The sequence below is a fragment of the Haliotis cracherodii genome, unplaced genomic scaffold (assembly GCF_022045235.1).
Source record: "Haliotis cracherodii isolate W230 unplaced genomic scaffold, xgHalCrac1.p SCAF_1, whole genome shotgun sequence".
NCBI lineage: Eukaryota > Metazoa > Mollusca > Gastropoda > Lepetellida > Haliotidae > Haliotis > Haliotis cracherodii.
The window spans coordinates 63,842,198-63,861,997 of NW_027266264.1; the positions used below are offsets into that span (position 1 = coordinate 63,842,198).

A 19,800-nucleotide genomic window follows, 5' to 3' on the forward strand; every position below is an offset into this window, starting at 1 on the left:
TGACGCGCACATATTGAATAGTATATTGATCTGTTGTTTCATGCTCCATCATGCTCAATGGCTAACAAGAAAGGCTACAGCTACTTTCGTCTTCCATTTTTTATGAAGGACTATTCATTCAGGTTTTATACATTCTTCACAAAGATAAGTACAATATATTTACCACATATAATTATCACAGTGATACCTTAGGCATAAGTTATTTGTCATATGATGCCATGACAACAAATATGAATTTTACTCAGTATCAAACTATAAATCAATATTTACCCCTGATTATTGAACATTTCATGAATTCCTGCAACACAACAAGAAAGAAGCAAAACCATATTACCCAAATAACATTTAGGATGACACAGCTTTGACGCAAGTTTGATATAAATACTTACAGGATTAGAGTACCTGTATTTTCTGATGTATCCTGAGCTATTCTTGCCACAGCTGGGGATATGAGTCAGTATCACACACTAATTTCCATAGTCAATGCCAGAACCTACACCAACTTGCTTGATAAATATTCACTTCTGAAACTGATCAATAGGTCCAAGTTCCTCAAAACTCTTGACAGAAATGTAGTGGTGATCCGTCTTTTCCATATGAAAAACAACCAGTTGTATAATCACAAAGTCCTGTGTCTTTGTTGCAGGTTTAGTGAACCCTGATGAGATAGGTGTATCAGGAGGAAATCCCACGTTTGCTCAGACTACCTAAACAACATACAGGACTGTTGGTGACCTCATACACATTACTACACACCACGAGACTTCTTATCAATGGGACCTATGTTGACTCATTGGATCGTTTGCGACACCACGACAGTTCCGTGACAAATCATTCCACTCACGATAGTCAACTTTTGGTATACACACACCAAGAATTGTTCCACATGTGTAGGTTTACTCAACTGCCGCGAGCTAACCTCAAGGGATTATGCAGGTCATGGGTCATGCTATAAATAGCTGATTATAATGGCTGGCTTTGAATGGGCACCCTTTTCAACAATGATTTCAGACAGGACATAGCAGGAATGCAGTGTTAGAAATAATTGGGGCTCCATTTTTGTTCATTTTTAGGCCAATAAAGGAGTGTGCATATCTGTAAAAGCCTATGAATAAGGCATAATGCACTGAAATATAACAAACTTAATAACCTGAATATTCCAGATATTTATGTGCAAATATTATAGCTTTCATTGTATGGACCATCAGAATCTTAAGGCTATTTGATTGTTCTCAAAAAATACTTTGAAAATAAAAGTTAAATATATTTGAAATAACAAACTACAAACTTTACAGCATGTTCACCTGTAAAACAAGAAACAACTTGATGTAGCCTACACATGAACATGTCAAAATAACATACAAGGGAACAACATTCACATCATTTAAATGTTCTTGAAATGCATTAGGACATTCATCTTTGTCTCTCTGCTCCATGGTCTAGTGGAAGAGCCCATTTCACCTCACCTTCGTCTTTCTATCACAGTGAAAGATGACCAAGCAACATTAGCAGGAAACATTGAACAACAGAAATTGTCAACATACTTCAATACAAATAATTCAAACTTTACACTGTCTTAAATCTCTCAATTTACCTGCAGATTTACAAGAAGTAGCTCTTGGAGAAATCCACCACAATGGGTATATGAGCACCAACACAGGTGTGCGATCATCTCTAACGAGGTAATGCATACCTGTTCGCTAAGGCAGGTAATCTGACCAGAACAATAGCTGCCTGTGAGGCCAGTTTCAGTTGAATAGTCCCCCTACCCATGGATCAATGTACCTAACACCTAATGTCTCCATGATCTGTAACCAATTATTGCTGACATGTTTATGCATCCAAGCAGAGAGAAAATACTATAAGTGTGGGTGAGTTGTATAACCCTTGTAGTAGTTTGTGACATAATCTGCATCAACTGTTATACTACACACCCCTGCATAAGTGAAGTTGATTGGAGTGTTTGCAGACACCCCAGATACTGCACACATTTAACATGGTCAGAAGACAATTAATGGCAGCTTATATGAACATTCTACTTTTTTTAGTCAGAATTTGATTATTAATTGTCATTAACTCATTTTTTGTTCTTTAACAGTCATTTAGACTATATCATAGCAGCCTGGAAATAACTGAGTTTGGACAGACAAATTACAGATGACATGTAATTGAACAAGTCAACATGCCTGACCTAGTCTGTCTTACAGACCCTGATACAAATATATATCAAATACAGCCCATGTAAGTCTATAATGTTTGGCAAGTCTAGATCACTGCAGTATCTGAAAATGAAGAGAGTCACTGAGCTCTTTTTTATTATATTTTTATTAAGATAACTGAACAACTGTTTTTTTATGTACGATATGTTCATTTCAGAGACTAGATTTTAGTCTATGCCTGACCATGCTGTCCATTTAGTTGTCTCTTATGACGTTAGCATAGTAAGCATAGGTGACTGGGTGCTATCTAACCTGAAAACTCCATATGGTTCAACAAAACATAGTTTATAAAAGACTATTGAACACTATGTTGACAGTCCCATCATCAAAATTGCGGTTTAACAAACACTGATCAATAAATTCCTTTTAACATTCATTTAGTGATTTAGTCATGTCAGTATTCAGCAACTGGATCAAAGAAATGAGTTGGATAGAGGATGGTTGTGACATACATTTAATGGCTCAAACCTTCACGACATTGCATGTTCAAGGAGGTTTGATGTGGTACTCTTCATTTACAAATAAGTATAAATGTTAGTCACCTTTACCACTTTACATTCTGGTGAACATAAACACCTGCCCATAAGATGGTCTATTTTATAAGTTCCTTGCATAAATCTCATTTTACAAACCCCCCAAAATGATCTAAGAGCCAAAAGGACATCCATAATGCTTAAACAAAACATGTTCCAAGTTTCATGAAGATATCTTTCAGTAGCTCAAGTTGATGTGTGCAAGTGCAATGTACCATGACTATCCAGTGAATGGTTGGGGAATTCTGCTCTTGGAACAAGCCCAATCTTGATGTCAGACCAGTCCCACCTGCCACTGGATAACTTGAACATGTTGAAAGGTTTCTGAATTATTTATAAAAGCTCTGGTCACACAGCCTAAGGGACAGAGGCATGCACAGATGGACACAAAGACAGACAGAGCTCATTTGTATATCAAATGCATGTTGAATCATGATCATTGTGGTGGGGGAAACTCCTGTTTTGCCCTCATTATTTTACAATCATACAAAATATCAGACCTGATCATGCCAATGCTGATCCCTTTCTGTCACACTAACTATTGTGCCCTCCAAACAGGGATTCTGGCAAAATCGGTTCCCACTCTCCCCTGCTTGTTTCAGGACTGACTAAACAGTAACTGGTGGTATTTACCTTTCAACAGGGACAATCTTAAAATTAAGGCATTAATGTATTTACCTTTCAACAGGGACAATCTTAAAATTAAGGCATTAATGTATTTAACTTTCAACAAGGACAATCTCAATAATTAAGGGATTAATGTATTTAACTTTCAACAAGGACAATCTCAATAATTAAGGGATTAATGTATTTAAATTACAACAGGGACAATCTCCTAATTAAGGTAATTACCAGAACAAATATCACATCTGAGTCCCAAGTAAGAATGTATTGGCAAACATCACTGGAGACCTCACAGCTCCACCACCTGTTTCAGGATTCTTAAAACATAAGGGAACACTTTGTGGCGGGGGATAAAAATTAGTTTTGTAAGCTGGACAAGCTGACAAGAAACAAAAGGCAGAACTGTGTTCATTTTCAACATTAGGGTTATAACAAGGATCGCTGGTTTTTCATGGTTATCATGGTTATTTGGAATTTGGAAACACTGTACACCCCCCAGATGGGTGTATTACTACAAAGCCATACCTACGTAAACAATCACATGTGTTTTGGCAATTAACATGGAATGTGTCATCCAGTCAGTCTCCCATATCATTTTACGCACTTCGAAACTTGACTATGACACAAATAAAGGTTCTGTTGTCTGAAACTCCACAGACTCTCCTCCCAAGTCTGGTTCCAGTAAAGCCATGTTGAGCTAATGACAGTCCATATCATAACATTCAAATATAAAAAATCTGAAGCCGAATTTAGGGTAGTCAAGTACAAGATTTTTTTTATCCAAATAGTGTATCATATGACAGATAGTTGCCTGAACAAATAGACCAGAGACCATCCACAGGTATATAGTCTCTGTATAGACTAACCCCTAGTCCCTGAAATAAAGTTATGAAAAGGGTTAATTAAGAAATTAATGACGTCATTGTTTTTTGTACAATAAAACACTGCAGGGAGAACATACCATGAGGGGCACAGCGTATTAATCTGGACTAATGCCTAGTTTACAGTGCTAGCCCACTGCAATAACATGCCACAGCTAACATGAATACCCTACTCAGACACAGTGCACTCCGAGCCGAGCAGTCCTTGTTTTATGAACCCTTTCATGCCGAGAGCCAGACAGGTTAAAACATGTACCATCTTTTAGCATCTTTTGGTACGACATGGGTGGGGATCCAACCCACTGACTGGACACTCTATCCACTAGACCATTGAGGTTATCAGCGATAGAAACTAACCATTTTAGTCCACTAGTCTTTATAATTATAACATATAGCAAAACCCTTACAAATGGCAAATTTCTACAAGTCCTTATGACACCTTAAGTATTGGGTAGTTTGGCAAGGACTATAGGACTAGTGGCAGTTTTTAATGCTGGGTTATGGAAAAGGGATCAAAATATGAACGAAAAATCTCACTGAACCATTAAGATCTGAGATCATCTTTTTTCAATCTTATTCTTATTTTTTACCACTTACTATGCTTTCTGGAAAACAACAACTGTTAACATAACTATTTTAAAAAGTTACTAAACATTCTTTGATCTCAAAGGAATTCAGACAGAACAAGAGAATAAAAGCCAAAGTTCACTTGTCAGACTTTATTACGAGATTTTAAGCAAGCTGATGAAGAAAATGCCAACATCATGACAAAAAACATCACACATGCCCATGGCCTTTGAAAATGGAAGCAATGCTTTAAACACTGAAAGAAGACTACTGCATGACAGAACAGAATAACTCACATAATTTTGTTAAAGGAGTAAAAGCAGTTAGGTCTCACTTTGGAGAAAGAAAATGCTTCTTTACATGCCAAACATACAAAAGGTAATCCTGACACACAGCCATCTAACTTGTGAACATGGTGAATGCGAACCCTAGCCATACTTATATTTATTACCTTTGATCGAGTTGTCTACAAACAGTATGTATTCAACACCAAACATGCTAAAGGGTGTTACAGGTTTTGTGTACAATGATAAAAGGTGTAATGATATGTTAAGTGCAACATGTCGTAACTGAGGGCTTTGAATAACTGATGTAAGAAAACATACAAAAAATGCCTTTGCAAACATCAATGACTTTCAACAGAGTGCGCTGTATATCTATTCCCTTGCCTGCTTGAGCCAACACATCTCTTCCCTATGTTACAGTTCTGAATCAATGTCATGAAGGTAAAATCATCTGCATAATTATTCCCCATTCGTCACCACTCGTCCCTTTCCGTAACCTGCAAGAAGACTCGTCCCCCTATCGATGAATGTTATGTGCGAAAATACGACAAACCAATCAGAATGCGTGTATGATTTCAAGTTCTTCGTCAAAGGATCCCTCAGAAATAATTTTTGATTTTACATATGTCTTGCATCTAAAAATATACCAAAGACACGGTTAAATGTGTTCAATCATACTGTATAATTCTGCACGTCCAGATGTGCTTTAAATTGCATCTGAAATATATATAATATATGGGGAAAATGTGTGAACCATTGCGCAACGAGTTGACAATTGTTTTAGGTATGACCGTTTGCGCTGAGACGGAACCCGGTCGCAAAAATGGCCACGAGTCGCTATTCGGCTTGTCCCGGAATAACACGAGTTGGTCATGAATGAATTATTCCCCTTTCGTTTGTATCACATGTTCCCGTGTTTATCAGATGAACAACTTGCAATTTACTTGCTTTTGCATGTGTTTGTGATGGGTGCCAACGGTGGGGCAGGATATTCTCACCTTTTTGCAAACGACTGGTATCATCACTAATTGATAGTGATTCATAAAGTTACTTTTTGCAAAGTCTGAAATAAAACAGTAGAAGAAAGGTTACTGTCAAGCTAACAATACCATTTCCACCGGTGACATCTTGCTTAGTAAATTAACCACCCCTAAAAACTTCAAGTCAAGGGTTATGCACATGCATTTACATAGGACATAGATCAGATGTTGACATTATATTAAGCATGGAAAAGCTCAATGGTCTTCTCAAGTACACACATAACAAACAGATTTATATATTTATCAGAACAGATATTTACATTACATAAAGCAAGGTAAAGCTCCATGGTTTTCTCGAGTACATACATAACAAACGAATTGATCATAAGATCTTAAATACTGAGTAAGAATACCATTGATATTGCTCCCTTGCATGAAAATAAACCCTATCCATGCTATCTGAACAAAGAAAACGACCTTATAATGCCACACCCCAATAAAATATGCATTTGTATTGACGACTGGTCGTCATGCTAGTAAGTCCCCAGCCACATGCCAGACTGGGACACGTTATGGAACCTCCATGTCAATGTGTTAATCATGTTCACTACCATTAAATCTGAGGTGTTATTGTGATTTTAGTCATGAGATTCCATTTATGTACTTTGAAACACTGACCATGCCAGATATGGGAATACAAATCTGATGCATCTTCCACCAACAATATGATTAATGTCTCCATTCCAAAAATTTATTATCAATGGATGACCCCTTATATGTTTGAATCATTAATGTATTTTGGAAGCTCTTAGTAACAGATATTTAATGAGACCAAGCTTGACTTGGGTTAACGACCCAAACGGAACAGAAACAGTGAAATTTTTGTTATCGATCATATTGAATAACTAAAGAATTGAGACAACTTTCTATCCACAACCTTGGCAGACAGTTTGGCCCAACACAAGTCAACGTCACAAAAATCAAAAATTTGTATTCATTATATTACCATGATTACATCTGATGTTTTTAAATTATTTTAATGTCTTAAAAAATCCAGTTGCCTGTGAAACAATGTTACATAACAAAAGTCAGCAGAGTCTGCCTTTGGTCAGGTGACATCTATTGCGCAAGTGCATCTTAATATAGTAATCCATGTGGCAAGCTTGCACAAGTTCTTAACATGTCTGTTTACTTGCAATGAACACGACCAAAAAAATACTGAATGTTATTACAAAGACATTCCGTTTCAATGCTGTCATTTACACCTGCCCATATACAGTATATGATTGTGGCAACTTGGTCCTATCTTTATTGAGTCAGAGGGCAACACTTATGCTTTCCTGCAATCCAAAGACAAGTGAAAATTTGAAGAATATTAATGAGGCCAAAAAAATAGAAGGTTTCACATTGTAATTCTTTACTTCAAACATAATGAATAAAGACAGATACAGACAGGGACAGACAACTCTGGGCAACCCACACGACTGAATCAGTTATTGATTATATGTCCCCATGCATATTACTGCAGACAAAGACAGATACAGACAGGGACAGACGACTGTGGGCATCCCACACGACCAAATCAGTTGTTGATTTTATGTCCCTATGCATGTTACGGCAGACGAAGACAGATACAGACAGGGACAGACAACTCTGGGCAACCCACACGGCTGAATCAGTTGTTGATTATATGTCCCCATGAATGTTACTGCAGACAAAGACAAATACAGTCAGTGACAGACAACTCTGGGCAACTCACACGACAGAATCAGTTGTTGATTTTATGTCCCTATGCATGTTACGGCAGACAAAGACAGATACAGACAGGGACAGACAACTCTGGGCAACTAACACGACTGAATCAGTTGTTGATTTTATGTCCCCATGCATGTTACAGCAGACAAAGACAGATACAGACAGGGACAGACAACTCTGGGCAACTAACATGACAGAATCAGTTGTTGATTTTATGTCCCTATGCATGTTACGACAGACAAAGACAGATACAGACAGGGACAGACAACTCTGGGCAACTAACACGACAGAATCAGTTGTTGATTTTATGTCCCCATGCATGTTACAGCAGACAAAGACAGATACAGACAGGGACAGACAACTCTGGGCAACTAACATGACAGAATCAGTGGTTGATTTTATGTACCCCTGCATGTTACGGCAGAAAAAGACAGATACAGACAGGGACAGACAACTCTGGGCAACTCACACAACTGAATCAGTTGTTGATTTTATGTCCCTATGCATGTTACGGCAGACAAAGACAGATACAGACAGGGACAGACAACTCTGGGCAACTAACACGACAGAATCAGTTGTTGATTTTATGTCCCCATGCATGTTACTGCAGACAAAGACAGATACAGACAGGGACAGTCAACTCTGGGCAACTAACACGACAGAATCAGTGGTTGATTATATGTCCCTATGCATGTTACAGCAGACAAAGACAGATACAGACAGGGACAGTCAACTCTGGGCAACTCACACGACAGAATCAGTGGTTGATTATATCTCCCTATGCATGTTACAGCAGACAAAGACAGATACAGACAGGGACAGTCAACTCTGGGCAACTCACACGACAGAATCAGTGGTTGATTTTATGTACCCATGCATGTTACGGCAGAAAAAGACAGATACAGACAGGGACAGACAACTCTGGGCAACTCACACAACTGAATCAGTTGTTGATTATATGTCCTCATGCATGTTACGGCAGACAAAGAGCATGAGTATAATAATCATTGTTTTGTGTCGCAGTCACACAAGGGCCTGGCTATGTCTGCACCAATGCACATCATCACATGATGAGGGCCAGGTGAGGCGTTGTCACAGCTCACATGACTCATTGTTGCAATACAATATGAATCTGGAGAGTAAAATCCGGATACCACTTATAAAACCAACACTCGACATATTAAGCGGCTATATTTTATCTTCAGAGGAAATGGCATACACAATTATGAGTCAGTTGAGAGACCTAAATGAGTCAATTGAACTAAGGAGAAGTTTTAGTCATGAGCTTTTGTGGCTCTACTGACGACTTCAAAAATATCATTTCACAATACCCAACTGTTCCTTGTGTCTATTACAAATACCAACAAAATATGTGGTGAGGTGAAATGGGGTTTAACGTTGCATTCAAGATTATTGCACTTCAACTGCAAAGTGAAAGTACTGCTTGTGCTAGGCCAGACTAATGCTAGTTTAATAGTACCAGCCTGCTGAGATGCCATACAGCACATTAACTCTTTCAACAATGTGGGCCGGAATACCGGCCAAGAAGCATCAAGTCCCCAGACACCATCGGCCGGTTAACCGTCCAAGCCGTAGTCACGTCAAATTAGTATATATTTTTATGAACCTACCTGATATATCATTCATTTATTAAATCTATCACATTTCACAATGTCTGAAATACGTATTCAATTTCTTTACCCGGCCATTTGTTGTATATATGCTGTATATATGCTTATAACGAACTACGGTTATAACGAACTAAAATTAGTGGTCCCTTTGAGTTTGTTATTACCATAGCTTACTGTAAATACAAACATTGTTTTCGATTAGTCTCTCTTACAGACCCCCGGAGCACGGGTGGTCCAGTCGTCTAAGGCGCCTCAATTCGCTGTGCAGAGTTGCGTCCCTTGGGCGCGCCAGAAACCTATGATTGTGGGTTCGAATTCCGGTTCGCCCCGATTATGTTTCTAGGTTTGTCAGCACCATACCCGTGCTCGTGGGTTTCACCGAAGTGATAAACGTCTGAGACCTGCGTCTTTTCGGGCTTTCCTCCCACATTAAGCTGACACGCCGCGATATAACTGGAATACTGTAAAAAGCGACTTAAACCCAACTCACTCACTCACTCACTCACTCTTACAGACCCCAGAATATATATTCAATAAAACATTCACTCTCATCCCCTTCTCAGCTCCAGCAGCCAATACTCATCCTCTTTTAACTCTACATAACATAACATCTCAGCACTATGATGCCACTATCATGATGCACCATTACAGCCATACTCCAAAACAATCCACATTCAGCAGCAAGGTGGAACCCTCCGTCAAAAAATGACATGAAATTGTTATTGAATTGAAATTAAGCTTGCAAGTCAAGGGGTCCTTGTCATGGCCCTAATGTTGAAAGACTAAGATTCCGGGATCCTTAGATTTAAGCCTGGCAGCCGCAAACATGTCAATTTTAAACATTGCATAGCATACAAAACATGACAAAACCAGGTTTTGGAATTTTGTCTTATCTGGGACAGTATTGTTCTGTCATAATGTCTGATAATGAGATAACCTCGCTGACCTGCACTTCATGACATGCTTCAACAAGGATTTATCTCACATAAACATCAACTTTGGCTGATAAGGATACAAAGCCAATTACAAACTAACTCAACCACTGTTATCATCATATTTCTAAGCCTTCACACTCGTAATATACATAATTGAGGCAAATGAGATTTGCACACCCACTACAGAGCACATAAATTGCGCTTTTCAGGTATAATGGTCAATTAAGGTAACCACTATATCTAATATCGTGTATGTCTGTATGTTTATACCCAGAAGCTACCAAATTGGATTCTAATCCATGAACCGTCAAGATTTATATTGTCATGATTGTCATAAAACGGGTCCTTCCTTGCAAAGTGCATCAAATTTCAGACATTAAAAAAAGACATGAAAAGATTTGGAAAATATCTGTCGATGCCGAGCTGATGGTGCACGTGCTTTGCAAATCCTGCAATCTACCGATGTCGGCAAGGAAAGTTTAAAACCATATATTGATTTTGTAATGCAATTTTGATTGGATTATGCATGTCTAGCCAAAACATAACTACGAAATTCCAGCCTAGTTAACAACCATTTAACTACCTTGCCTCGGTAAGATGATAATAATCTTGTTTTTTGAGAAATCCTCTGGTCAAAGAACCTGTTTATTCATGATTTGAAACTTAAGGAATACTATTCAATAAAAGAAAATAATTCCTGGTTGCATATTGATGACATGTACAGATCAAAAGAATGGTTGAATATTTTGAATAGAACTTTGTTATCAAATAGCAATTTGTTCCATAATCAATGATGGACATTTTCAATCCCTTCAATGCATCGGTACAGTGTAACACTACAGTGTAACAATCAATCATCAGTTAACTAGCACCTGGATGCACCCGGGTCCCAACTTTAACAAAGTGGAAACAAAAGCTGGTCTATGTCACATAAATAAATGATACATTGCTGTAAAAAGTAATAGGAACATGCACACATTATCTTGAGGTACCCAGTTTGATTTCGTAAAATATAAGAAAGCATGACAAATTATAAACAACACATGGATAAGGGATGTAATATGGTAAAAATGAGTGTGATAATGAGTGTGTTCAAAGATCGATTTTGTGTGGACACAAACTTGAAATATTTTGACATGCACTTGGTGCATGTAACCATAAATATCAGGTTGTATTTTTCAATAATAGGTTGCAATGGGGCATGTTTTTCATAGCTAAATCAAGGTCTGTAAACCAGTGTTCGATTATATTAAGCATGAAAAATAAGGGATCCAGGTCATTATAATGATCCAAAATCACAGATTCAGGTGGTCCCTAGATTTACATACTAAAGGTTCAAACCTCTGATCACCGAAATTATAATTTCAAACACAATAAACACAGTCATCTAAACATCACTGATAACAAGCTACTCTTCTGTTTAATTATAAATGCATCTCTTAAAAGAACAGCGTTAGAAATTGGCACTAGCCCTATTAGTCCTTGCCAAACTGTCCAATAGTTAAGGTATCCTAAGGACAAGTAGAAATTTGTCCTTTTTAAGGGTTTTGCTATATTGTTATCATTATGAGGACTAGTGGACTAAAACTGTTAGTTTTTATCGCTGAAGAATCTCAACACATTAAAGTTACATGTACATAGTTCTATTAAAGAGTTACCTTGGAATCATAAAACATAAATTAGACACACCCTAACTACACTGGGAGGGGCAAGGTGTGTCAAGATATTGTATTGAAAAATCTTTGAATGAGAAACATAAGTACGGAACAACTTCATTAACCTTTATTCAAACCCAGGACAGATGCTTTTGTAATCGATTTACCAAACTGAGATACCTTTTCTATCACTATAATTTTCAAATATGTTCACTGTTTCTTGTTCCTGATGAAAATACCTTTTCTATCACTATAATTTTCAAATATGTTCACTGTTTCTTGTTCCTGATGAAAATGAATATGTGTACAAGATTGCAATGTATATAATTAAGGTTTGATAAATTATAACACCTTGTCTTCCAGCCGTGACTAGCTGCAATATTTACTGACTCTATCACTCCAGCTGTGACACGGCCTTATGGGAGATTCCGTTTTAAAAATGAGGAAAACATATTCTATTATGTCGTTTGTCTGAATAAATTACACGAACAAAAACTGTCCACATAATAGCTACACTCTGCTTTCAACTGATGGCAATAGTTGCAGACTGCAGTTCCACAGTCCCAACCCCATCTTCCCGAGGCCAGAGAGTTAACTGACTATAAAAGTCCAGTTTCCCCCTTGCTGAACTAGGCTGGTATCATGGAGTTACATTTTGGCTGGACTAATGAGTTTATGTAGAGTCCAATCAAAATCGGGCATGAAATTGAAATCCAGTTCGTAAACTGTTGTGCAGATTTTGGTCGATTGCAGGATTTGCAAAGCATGTGCACCGCCAACTCGTTGTCAACAGATGTGAGATATTTTCCAAACCTTTTTATGTTTTTAATCAAGGTGCTCGCGTGATTTGATGCACTTCGCGATGTAAGACTAATTTTATCACAATACAGATCTTGATTATCTCAGATCGACTTTCAACAATCAACACCATAAGTGCAAGGTCTGACAAATGCAATTCTTTCATGTAGCAAACAGAACCAGTGTCACAGAAACATCAATTGTCCAAGAGAAATTAAAAAACTGCAACAGCCTTCGAAATTCACACTAGTCCGCTAGCCCAAGTAAAAATCCAATGATAGTTGACATCATCGACTAGTAGCATTTGAGGGCTATAATACTGAACCAGTTCTCAGTGTTTCAGTTATGAAAATACAAATTAGAACTGAATGAAACTGTTCAAGCAGGATTAGCTACAAACTGACGACACATTCCTAAGGCTGCTACAACATGGGCAAACCAAGACAAAAGATCAACCAACTTTTCACATGCATTTTGGGTCACTATCTGTCTGTTCGTTAACTGTGTTTCACATGTCCCAGGAGCAGGTGCATGAAGCTGGTTCAACAGCATTTTATCATTTCTGATCCTGACACAATGTCATGTTTACAGTTATTTGTCTGGAGGACTGTGACAGCAGCAGCAGCACATATGTTGAACTCTGCTGGTAATTAGTATTCAATGGCACACAATCAGCCAGGCAATACAATAACAACTAAGTCGAAACTGCATGGCTGAATATGGAAAAAGCTTAACACAGCCTATTTATTACCCAGATGTTCATCTAAATGCTTGATGCCCACATTTATTGGTGATATTCAAATTATGAAATAACATCCCCAGTTTGTAGTAGAAACATTCGAGGGTAACAGGTGTTGTCCCTATAACTTTAGAACTTATAACAAAAATTGTTCTTGACTGAATGGTTATCGTATCAATTTGATACATTTGACCCAACATGGACCCAATTTGAAATGCTTCCCAAATGTTTTTTGAATAATCCATAATGTTTGGTATATTCGAAACCTTTGGATATTTCAAATAGCACTGAATATTATTAAGCCAGCTCTTTCATTGATATCAGGTAAACAGTCAACAATTACCACAGACAGAAACACAACAACGGCCTTCAATGAAAACAAGTTGATATCCCAATGTTCCCTGCAGTAAACAGGAAGAATAGTGAGAATGGGCATTCTGACACAGTTCACACTGAAGGACACTGGTTGCCCTTTATGTTTCTGATTTCAAAACATGAATCTTAGGAATAACTGGAGACATTAAGTCGCGGACATGCTTTGTATTTGTGTTTTCAGTTGTTATTAATCCATATTATAAAGGAGCCCAGATAATCTCTTCATTTTAGTCTGAAACTGAAGAAATGTGGACTTTCTAAACAATTGTAGACAAGTTTGGGATTTCTTGGATATATTGGTGTCAAGGTCTGTATGAGATACTGAAATAACTGTCCAAAACAATGATTAAACGCATGTCCTACAACAGTGTAGCTACATACTGTCTACAATCTTAAGGGGGGCACAGGTGGCCAAGGTGCCACGATTCGCTGTGCAGAGTTGCGTCCCTTGGGCACGCCAGAAACCTATGATTGTGGGTTCGAATTTTGGTTCACCCCACTTATGTTTCTAGGTTTGTCAGCACCATACCCATGCTCATGGGTTTCACCGAAGTGGTAAACATCTGAGACCTGCATCACTTTGGGCTTTCCTCCCACATTAAGCTGACACACCGCGATATAACTGGAATACTGTTAAAAGTGGTGTTAAACCCAACTCACTCACTCACTCTACAATCTTAGGCACTTGCCCAAAGCAAACATTTCATTCTGTCTTGAAAACTCAGCTATGAGTTCAATAATCCATGTACAATGTTTAAAATTAAGCATAAAAGTCAAGGGGTTCTTGTCATAACACTACTATTAAAATGTAAAAGAATTCACAGAGAGCCTGGATTAAAAAAACATATGAAAAAGTCTCATGGCCTTCAGTGCCAAATTTTATTTCTAACACAGCATATATTAGCAATACATTCTACTGACAACAATCAAGATGATCCCAAAACACAAATTCAGCTGAGTTAACAGAAACGATTTTGGCACAGGCTGAATATACACAGTCCCCAATACACCATGCTGGCTACCTTGGTCACAATAGCTGGCTTAAATAGGTCCTGCTGGTGACGATATCCATGGACTTAACAGCTGACCAAATCATAACAAAACAACCTTGTACAAAACAACCTTAGTGCTACGACTGTTGTAAGTCTGTGTTAATCATATGGGAGTTACGATCACCTTAGCGCTAAGATCGCCTTGTACATGTTGTACAACGGCACTCTGGTTTGTTACAATGTCATTTTTTTATACTATAGTTGTCTTGTTGTCTAAGAAACTGATTCCTTGCTTATACATACAGATTCTGAAAAATAATATCCCCAAACACCTAGGCAAGTCTACAATTCTTTGGCACAACTAGATTTCTTCTGTTTCTGAAATTCAAAACATTCTCTAACAATCTTTGGGCACCTTTCAATTACACTAAAAACACATGAAAAAAAATATCTTATTTTGATCACAGAGAAAAAATGTTAGTCTACTTACTACCTCAGGTTTAATATTATCTCACAATGAATTCCCTTCATAAAAAAAACAGCTACTCTATTAACACTATCATGATGTCTATTTCTTGGAAACTCTTGATTAAATACAACAAGTAATAAGATTCATCCATTTATAAAGGGCTGGTTTATTAGGTTGAATAAGATCTACGGTATTTGCCATATTACATGCCCCTTGCCAATTTCTAGACCAATCTGTAATTAATCTTGAAAAGCACACCGTCCTGAGCCTAATAATTGACATGACAGTGTGTATTTTCTTGTGCACATTACAGATCTATTTAAGAAAAGATAGCTGTGTAGAGAAGGTATGTAACTGTCCGGAAAATATTATTGAAAACACTTTAGTTTCATGGGTGTTTGAACTAATTCTGTTTTATCACCGCATAATCTTGGACATCAAATTTAACTTGGGTATGTTTTTCATATGGACACTTATTACAATGAATACAGTAGGTTGAATAAGATTTACAGCAAATGCCAGGCGAATTTCAGGATGGTCAACATGGTCAATACAAACATTTTTGTGAAAACATTGTGTTATAACTGAAACAAATCTGGGCTTAATATGTTATTGAGAGGCATTTATTATTGTCTATCTGACTAAATGGTTGACTCTTATAATAAATGAATAATTTAAGAAAACATGTTTAATATTTCTCTTGTCTTTGATAATCCTGTTTCACTGATATCATATGATTGAGTCAATATTATGTCACTAAATAACAACAGCTGTAAAAGCAGGCTTAAAGATTAAGGGGATAATAATGTTTAGAGGATAAGTTTCATGCTGAGAGGAATAACAGATAAGTCAGACCCAACAACATAAGACAAATAACATGAAAAAGCCATTTGTTTAATTTGATTTATTGAATATTTTTGCTTATCAATTATAGGTCAAAATTTTAAGTAGAAATCAAAAAGAAATTATTCAGCTCAATATTGATTTTAATTTATTTGACATAAATTGTTGGGGTTAGCTTATTCTATTTAAGTGCAATGCGTTGACAACTTCACAGTGAGATGTACATGCATTTACTTCTGTCGGCGATAGCATTGTTCTCTTTGTAAGGTGTTTGGAGTGGCTAGAGGCTATAGACAATGCATCTGTTCATGTATTAACTTAACAATTTTGTTTTGTCAATAGTATTTGTTATTTCTCTAGATATTTCTAATCAATGAAAAGTTAAAACGGTTTGGTTCGGATATTATATATAATTTAAACTGTTTATTACTTGGTTTAGGAAAGTGGCTTTTGGCTTTTGGTTGGTGGATTCCCTAAATCCAAAAGAAAATCACCTAATTCAAATCTTATAACAGGTGTTTTTCTCAATCCACTTTCTTCAGCCTTTGGGACCGGAATAAACTTGTACATTGCATAAACTAGAGGAAGCTGATGTCACCTTATTTGGAGAGGCTTTACAGTGTAAAATGATGAAAATGGACAGAGACAAATAGGTTTTGTACAAATATCATTTGAAGGAGTGTGACAAATCATCATTGTTTCAGTCTGAGACATCATATGTTGATAGAGGCAAGTGACCAAATGACACCAAGGGATGGAGCTCCTGCTGCAATCTTGCAAATCTATATTTCTGTTAAAAGCAGATTAAACTTTTGGCCCTACGAAAGTCTGGTTTCGACAGAATCCCTGGTACATCACTGCATGTCAGCTTGATGTAGGAGGAAAACCTGAAGTGATGCAGAGCACAGATATGGTGGTGACAAAACTGGAAACATAATCAGGGGAATCTGCTATTCAAATTCACAATCACAGGTTCCTGGCACACCTAAGGGAGGCAAGCCTGCACAGAGAATTGTGTCACTTCAGACCACTGCGCCACCTGGTCCCTTCTACCATGTCCGTGGGAATTGATGTCACATGACATATTCTCGCCAGTTGACTCCAAAAGGTTTTGGCACAGACAGGGATTTATCTAGGATTCGAAACAAAGTGCCCTTGGCAACTAATTGGGGACAATCAAAACTGTTCAAAATTGCGTTGGTTTTCTTCATTATACATTGGACACTAGTTCTGGGTATTATGAGACAAATCGAATCTTGTACAATGTTGTAAGGAAATATATGTATACACCAGTAAAGCACCTTTCTCAAATATAACTTTAGAGAAGACAAACAGGGGATGTCATTATGACAAATTCACATTTAGATATCAACACTGATCAAGGCAATGCACATTCATTGCATACAATCTGACCTCAATTTCTTCCAAAAAATAAGATTTAACGACAGAATTTAGCACTTTCTTTTGACATATAGTGATGGGTTTAACCAGACAAATGGGATGTTAGATAATGCTGGTCTGTTATTATCTGATAATTATTATTGACGAGTAAAAATCGAAATTGATTTCCTGCCCTGCAGTATCATTTCAGCATGGGACAATACCCATAATATCAACCACTGGTTTCTATATCCCACACTCGATAATTTACAGGCTGCCAATTTTGCGATGATATACAGACTGTAAATGGAATACATTAAACTACAATTATAACAAACTCAAGGGGACCACTAATTTTAGTTTGTTATAAACATATAAACAGCAAATGGCTGGGATAAGATAACACCGTTTGTTATATCTGCCAGTTCGTCATAAACGTAGTTTGTGGACTGTGGCATAAAACATCATAATAATAGTCAACTTTAAACATATAGAAATACATTGCTAATAATTCCCACTGAATCACTAGATCTACAGGATTATAAGAAACGACAATAAATAATGTCTTATGAACTGAAGCAGAATAGCCTACGAATAGTTCTGAGTCATGTCCATTGGCGTTGTATCCTTGGCAAAATGTAAGTAGCAACAAGTTAATCAAATATTCAGTGTTCCTGTTAAGTCGTGAAATACATAATCAAGCATTCGATTGATAGAATTTAACGTTAAGTATCTTTGGCACCAGGTTCAAGTTCCTTTTCCTGATCACACCTATCACCGATGCCGCAAAATGTGGCATTGTAAATGTAAACATAACACAAGATGCACTGGCCTAATGAACACGTTTGATGTATTTGTGGGCTTTGTGTTTTATTTCCCATTATTTCAAATATTTTTTCAAGTTACCCTACACGGCATGTTGATAATCTTCCGAACCTAAAACGATTACACAACATAATGTAGCGCAACCTGTCGCACGGAGGTCAACTGAACTGGAATGTGATGGTGACCCGAATATCGCCGAAGACGCTCAAACATAGCAGTATCTCGTAAAAACTTGCATTGAAAATTTCACGATGCAGCTTATTATAAATTAACTCAAACTTACCTAATTCATCATTGCAAATGTCAAAATGAAACTAAGAACTGGAACTGTTGTTTTGTTGACAAAATTACTTCGGCAACCAAACTTCGGCTCTGTGTTTACAACCATGAAAGGTAGTAATGCTAGTAGCAGGACGACGTATTCCATATGGCAATACTACATCGACCTTCTGTTGATACGACGAAAAATAATTTCGATTAATAAACGCGTTTTCAATTTCTCCCCCTATCATATATTATGTAGCATCTATTTCCAAAGTGGGATTAATTTCGGGCCAATTGGCAGTCCCTCACCACGATGTCTACTAGGTCAAATGTTATTATGTAGTTTATCTATCAGTTTATACTAATTTCACAGAGAAAACATTCACTCATTTCTCTCATTGGTTTAATTTACAGCGTCCAGGCCTGTACTGTTTCAGACATATGATCTCTGGCACCAGGGATATAACCGAGGGATTTGATCGTTTACGGTTGAATTTCCAAATCTGCCTGTCGTGATCGCTAACGGTCGAGTTTGCAAATCTGCTTGTCGCATATCTCAAACGTTTGATCATTAATTGTAATATAAATTAATTTCTACATTACATTGCATTTAACATAAGACAAAGAAGAAGAAAAAGAAGCACTTATGATTTAAAAATATTATTGTAAGATTTACTCTATAGTGACACCTAAACAAATGCAAGATGCATTGTCCAGAGACTTGACTCCCGGGCGTTTTCTGCTGGGGACGTTCACAAAATAATACTAATCAACTCGTTTTCCTGGAAATTTGTTTATCCGGACGATATAACTGTGAACAGTACGGACCGGGTAAACGAGGGTTCTCGACGGACTGTATATCACGGGGAAATTAAACAGTACTACTTAACTTGAATAAAAGACGAGGGGGGAGTTGTTAATCGAACAATAAAACACTTCAGGGAGAATAAATCTCCCTGCAGTGTTTTGATTCTACGATAAACAACGATCACGAGTCGTTTAAATCTTGCATGAGATATAAACAATAATTACAGCTTCTTTTTGGATTTTA

At 37.2% G+C, this 19,800-nt stretch overlaps 1 protein-coding gene across 7 annotated transcripts in view; it reads right to left on the reverse strand.

The window, feature by feature from the left end:
- LOC139454529 (ceramide glucosyltransferase-like) overlaps positions 1 to 18,864 on the reverse strand; it is a 67,636-nt gene extending 48,772 nt beyond the window's left edge. For 5 of the 7 annotated variants that reach the window (XM_071236712.1, XM_071236661.1, XM_071236340.1 and 2 more), the window contains exon 1: positions 390 to 870. The gene's annotated coding sequence lies outside the window, so the exon portion shown is untranslated. Of the gene's footprint in view, positions 1 to 389; positions 871 to 18,768 lie in introns of those variants that run through there. The other 2 variants (XM_071236418.1, XM_071236435.1) reach the window with 2 other exon arrangements.
- Between the last annotated feature and the right edge of the window lie 936 nt (positions 18,865 to 19,800).